We start from the raw sequence: 6474 nt of genomic DNA, 5'->3' as shown, positions 1-6474 counted from the left end.
CCCAGCGGCCGCAGAACGGACTGCCGGGGCTCAGGGCAGGGTGGAAATCAAGCACCACGGCCTCTCGCTCAGCTCCCCTCTCTCCCTGCCATCGTGGGGGAATGGGGAGGAGGCAAAACTTGTAGGTTGAGACAAGAACGGTATAATCATTGAAAACAAAGTTACATGCAGTAATCATGGCAAATAATGGCAAATAATGGTAGTAAAAGGGAAAGGAGATAAAACCAAACGAATGATGCGCAATATAAATGCTCACCACCCGCTGACCAGTGCCAGACTCCAGCACATCGCAGTGATTTGTGTCTCTCTAGGGTTGCCAGGTTGGCACCACCGCTTTTTACAATATTTTACTGGTTTTTCTGGATTCTGCACTTGTCTGGACACACATTGAGTGTGTCCACTGCCCTTGCTCATACAGTCCCACGCCCACTGCTGCCAGGCCCACTGCTGGCACTCTGAACCTGCCGGCTGTCCGGCTGGGGAGATCTGGAAGCCTGGCTGGGGTGTTGACATCAGCAAGCACCCCAAAACTCCAGTGTCTAGTCCAGGTGGGCCTGGCAACCTGGAGAGTCCTGCACAGCTGCGCTGCATGGCAGGAGGGAGACACTGGGCCCTGTGGGAGCGGTGTGTGCTGGGTGGGGCCAAGTGCACGGTGCCCAATTTCAGCTGTGTGAACCCAAACTCACAGCTCCATAGTCCAGTTCCTCTCCAGCACCAGGCCGTCTCCAGCTCCCTGTGAAATGCTGGGTTTGCCTAGAGAAGGCAGGAGGGAACCCCTGTCTAGAGGAACCGGGGATGGGGACCCCTCCAGGCTACCTTAGTGGGGCTTTGCTGGAGCACAGGGCCTTTATCTCCAGGCTAGTGCCTGCCCACATCTGCACCAGCACTCGGTGCCCAGGGAGGCCAGCACTGTCCAGTGGTGTCTCACATGGGTGAGAGGTGCCAGTTTTGCAGCCTGCTGAGCTCTATTGAGATCCTAAAGCAAATAGTGACAAAGCAAGTTAACCTGACCCCACTGGCTTGGCAGTTGTGCCCCTGGCAGCCAGGCTCCTGGCAGGAAAGTACAGAGGACAGGTTCTCCATGTGCAATCACCAACTCAAACAGTCCCAAACTGGACTGCCATACCTCTTCTGTGAAAGGTCCTTGAGTTTCCAGGCCTAGACTCTCTACATGTTTAACACATGACCTTGACAGGGAAGAAAATGGACAATCTCTTCAGAGTCTGGTATGGGCCTGGATGATGGCAAGAGCTTTTCTCAGCTCAGGACGAGCTGGGAGGTGCTAGCAGTGAGCATGAGAGACTCTCCTCCAGACCCTGTTCACTGTGCAGAGGTGGAGCAGAGCACACAGATGATCTGTAAATGTCCTACTCCCAGGTCTCTCTGCACAGGCATATGCTTAACTCTGGCTCTGCAGATAGCTAGGAACGAGTTAACACAAAAGATGTTTCCTCTTCCAGCATCTATTCCCTGCCAAACCAAATTGCTTGCCAGATCTGGATGCATGGGGAGGATCAAAGCCTCGGGGCTGGGCTGGCAGTGCTCTGCACTGTTTACATGTTTATGTATTCATGGCACTGTTAACCCCAGACGATTTAATAATACTGAATTTTGTATTTGTTGCATTTCTTAAATACCATCTAAGGAACCTCAGCTTCCTGGGGTATTCCCAATGTTTGTTCCTAGGGCAGAGAAGGCAAACTCACTGTGTAGCCATGCCTTATTATTTATTCTCTTTCTTCATTACTGGGGTCTCCATTCCTGCAGTGGCAGCACCTTTGCACTGAGCTGACTGCTCCCTTTGGCTCTGCCTTGGGTGCAGCCTGGCTGTCCAGCCAGAGGCACAGCTCAGTTGGAGAAGGGTGCAAACCTCATTTTCAAGTCTTGCCATTTCCTTTCAGCAGCAGCAGCTGAATGTGACTTGCTGGTGGGCCAGGGCAGGCTGAGTCTCTGTGAGTCCCTGTGACAGCCCCATCACTAAAGAGTTGAGGACTCAGAAAGGGAGACCTTACTTGTGTTCATGACTGTCCTCCAGGACAGCCAGCCCACCTGGCATGCTGGTTTCTGACACTGAATGGCACAGGAGAAAGGTGACCTGGGGACTATCCAGTGAAGCAGAGTTGTTTCTCCAGGCAGTGACAAAGGCTCAGAGTGTCTTTCTTCCTCCCAGACTATCCTTTGCAATCCTTTGTCTGTCCTGAGTTGCCTTGAGCCTTTCTTTCCCCAGAGCATTCCCCAGTCACAACTAGAAGGTTTCCTTCTGTCCTGTGCTAAACAATCTTCAACATCCTGTCCCTTCACTTCAGCTGCTTTGTTCTCCATCTGTAACAAAATCTCCTTAGCTAAGCACAGTGGCATTTTCCTCCTTCTTCTCAGCACTTCCTCCTTTGCTACCTTTGACCCATTTTACTCAAGAGCCACTACACCAATAGAGGAGCCAGCACCCCTGTACCCAGCCCCAGTCCCTTTACCCAGCCCCCAGCACAAGCATCAGTATCATTGCCCAGCCACACAGGAAAGAGGTAGCTTGTGCAATGTGACCATTCAGCTCCCACCTCCAGAAAGCTCTTGGACACAACAGGAAGCTCAAGCTTTCTCTTGATTGTGTGGGTTTTTATTGCAGGCATCTCGTGGGGTTCCATCAAGGAAATAAATCACAGCTGTGCTTGCCTTGTTTGGATCTTGTCTGATAATCAGAAAAGTCCTGCATCATCCTGTCTGTCACTGAGTTTGAACATGCTGCCTTTCACTGAGCGCGTTTTCCTCTCCTCTCCTCCCAGCTGATCAGTGCCCAGGAGCTATACCTGTGAGCATGCACAATGCCCTGGGATGGGCCTGTGGTGCTGGAGCTGGTAACAGGCCAGCTTGGCCATGGTGTTCCAGTGTCGCACTGCCATAGCACACACGGCACATTGGTGGCGGCAGCAGCAGGAGTTTTGGAGTTTTATCTGGAGAACTTTGTGCTCAAATTACTCAGGGTTATGAACCCTGGCTCGTGGGGTGACAGCTGCCAGCCTGGCTTTGGGCAAGAGGGCATGGAGGAAGCGCTGCGATGGGCGAAGCTCTTTCACACCTGCTGGCTGTGAGCGGTCCATGGGTTCCTCAATGTGGGCAGCGAGGTCCAGCTGTGCCTGGCGAGTTTGTATCCAGCATGGTGCAGGCAAAGAGAGGTGACAATGAGTGGGATGGCACAACAGCATCATCCACAGTAATTGGTGGCCCATGGCACGCAGCTGTGCGACCACGAGATGCCGGGATGTCTCTGCTCGTGGTATTTATTCTTTAGGATGTCCCTGTCACACACCCAGCTGCTGTGATTATTAATTACTATTTATACTTTGCTTTGGATATGCGCTGTACCTTTAAGACAGCAGAGGTGGGAGCCCTGCCCTCCTGGAGGCTCCCAGGCTGGCTGGGAGGGTGACAGCTGCAGTGAGTCTTGGGGGGAGTTCAGGACACTGGGCTAACATACTATGAGCCCTTCCTCCACCCTTTGCTCCTCAGTCACATCAACAGAGGGGCCAGATTCCCACCATTGGTTTTTCAACCCCCTTTTCTGCTTTTCCATCCTGTTTTCTTCTAAGCCCTGCAGGCTCTGCCTGGCTTGAAAAGCCTCTCTGGGGCCGAGGGGAGGGATGGGATCCCTTGTGCCATGCTGGAAGTTAATGCATTGTGGGACACCAGGAGCAGTGGGTGTGCAGGTGTGTGTGGGGAGAAATTCACAAATGCCCCTGGATCCTGCCCATAAAATCTGTACTGCAACAGGTGCTCAGGTTATTGATCCTCTGTTAGTGTAGGCAGGATGCTTCGCCAGGCAGTGATGACTTCTCAGTGCAGGGAGCTATTAATGGTGTCACAGCAGTGCCCCATGCATGCCAGTTCTGCTGCTGAACTCTGGCTGTCTGGTCTCCTTCCCAATGACCCCAGCAGTTCCTGGCTAGCTGGAAGCAGATGTCCATCACATTGTGTGTCTAGAGAGGGAATATGGAACCATGCTACAGTCAGTGCGGCTGACAGAGAGTGGGTTGAGGTGGCCATGTTGCTGGCATGAACTTTCCCCTGGTGCGTGGCCAAATTTAGGCACAGCCATCTCTTGCCCCTGAAGCGGGTTTTGGCTGTGCAGTTGCACTGGCCCACACGCCTCAGGTGCTTTTCTGCTGTGGTTTTCCAAGGCCAGCCTGAGTTGCAAGCTCAGATGAGGGAGGGCTGTGAATGTAGGGCCAAGTTCCAGTGCTGCACTCTGAGGTTTAGGATCTCACTGTTCTGTTGTAAGCCTCAGAGCTGCAAGCTTTCCCATCTCCCTGCTTGATAGGAGGAAAAGTGGAAGCTAGGAAAGTGGAGGGGTTCTATTGGTATGCAGGACAAGATCCTCATTGGATGGATGCCGTCCTTCTGCCCTGCCAGCACCATTGTGATGCCCAAGAAGTACCATGGGAATGACCTCTTCTGTCTGGCCAGGCATCTGGGAAGAGCCATCTCCCTGCTGGTGACAGTCAGCAGCCACCTTCTCCTCACCAGCACAGGACCCAGCCGTGCAGTGGGCTTGTCTGAAGCAAGGGAATAGTCCCTAGAGGAGTGTGTCCCTGCAGATGAGGCCCGGTCAAGCACCAACAGAGCCTGGCCAACCCCTGCTGGCCCTGGTTGTACAGGTTTAATAATGTTGTAGTATTCACTGAACTCATGGTCCACTCCACAGATCGCACTAATTTATGAGGGTCTAATGCCTCTTCCCATTCCCAGCTGGCAGGGGAGGTGAGGAACCTCCATCAGCCTGGCATGCTGGTGAGGGCAACCCTCTCACCCAGGCAGGAGGGTTCATGCTCTGACTCTGTTTTGTCCCTGCGGTACCGCCTGCTTCCTTTTTTTGTTCTCACACATACTGTGGTAAAACGTGTGCACCCTGTGTTTGGAGCAAACAACAAACCCACGTCATGTGTTTTCGCTTTCTCTGTTTCATTGCCTCCACGTGTTAGAGCCGTGCGGCATCCGTGCACTTTCCATTTGGTACAAACAGATCATGCTTGGTCACCGGTAGAGATGGCAACAGGTGGTTTGCATGGGCACCACAAAAATATTGTGGGCTTTGGTGAGGTGGATTCCCCCCCTAATTTCCAGACACTTCTTTTGGGGAAGGTAGTTTGGGTAGAGGAACCCTGGGGCAGTTTCTAGAGAGGAGGGCTAAACTGTGTTTTTCTGAAATGTGCCTGGCAAATGTCTGAGACTGGAAACTGTGTCAGAGGCTCTTGCCCATGCTGGGCCCCAGTGTGTCAACCTAGGCCCTGTGGCTGCAGAGGTTTGGCCTGTTGCTCACCGCTGGCAGGGATGGCAGGGTCGTGGTTTTGCTAATTTGCTGGCACATCCCTCCTCTGGGCAGTGCTGGGGGCCTCCTCACTTGCAGCCTGGGGCTGCCAAAGAGACCATGCTTGCCCCACCATTTCAGTAACTGGCATGAGGGGAATGCTGGCCGGGGCAAAGAACCGGCAGCAGCACAGGAACCTGGGGTGACAGATGCCTGCCCCGGGACAGACTGGCCCACGGGCCAGCACTGAGCTGCTGAGAGCAGCCAGCTGGCCCAGTTCTCCCGCCCCCGTGGCCCAGATCTCTAAGAACGGAGGTTGCTCGCGCAGCAACAGCAACAGCAGCAGCATCAAGCGCTGCATTTAGCCCATGAGCTCAAACAGAAGGAGAGGCTGCCAGCAGGATCCCAGCCTGGCTGGGTGACGCTCCTGCCTGGAGACTGCGCTGCAGGCTCTGTTTGTTGCTGTAAACACGCTCCCTGCTGCAGCTTCCCTGTTACTATCTATAGCCGCGATCTCTTGGCTCCCGTGCAAGGCGAGTCTGCGGTCTGGCTCCCACCTTAGCCTGACCTGAGCCAGGGCTGCCGACATCCCCGTCGTGGGTGGGTGTCTCCGGGCTTCGCTGCAACAAGGATCAAAACAAAACCCAAACTGGAGGAAAGGACGAGCCTCGCCCCTTTCTCTCCTCGTCGGTGGTTTCCCGGTGGCCTCTTGCCCATGCTCTTGGCGGCTATCCCAGTTCCCCCCCACCGCCATCCTGAGCAGCGCTCCCAAGCTCTCCCAACCTTCTAGGAGGGCTTCGGCCCCTCAGGCTTCCCTGGCAGGGCTTCCCATCGCCCTGTGCCATTACCCTCACTCTCTACAATTACAAACATACATAATAGGGAAGTCAATAGTGGCACATGAGCATAACGCGCTCCTCGCTGCAGGGACGGGTGTTAAGTTGAGCTTTCCCTGCTTGGGGCCCGCCGAGTACTGTGCCCAGCTACGGGCAGACCCCGCTCAGTGCTGACGATGGCGTTTGACTTGCAAAGCAAAGCGCACCCCCAGCCCGCCGGGCCCCTTCTTCGCCACCTTCCTTGGAGCACCTTGCTCCAAGGCTGCAAGGCTGTGCGGGGTCCCGCTGAGGGAGGGATTCACTTGCGGCGGGACGGCGCCCCCGGGGAGGGGGTCGCCT

Source organism: Geospiza fortis, unplaced genomic scaffold, assembly GCF_000277835.1.
Source record: "Geospiza fortis unplaced genomic scaffold, GeoFor_1.0 scaffold54, whole genome shotgun sequence".
In the NCBI taxonomy this organism is placed as follows: domain Eukaryota; kingdom Metazoa; phylum Chordata; class Aves; order Passeriformes; family Thraupidae; genus Geospiza; species Geospiza fortis.
This window is presented reverse-complemented; position numbering follows the sequence as displayed.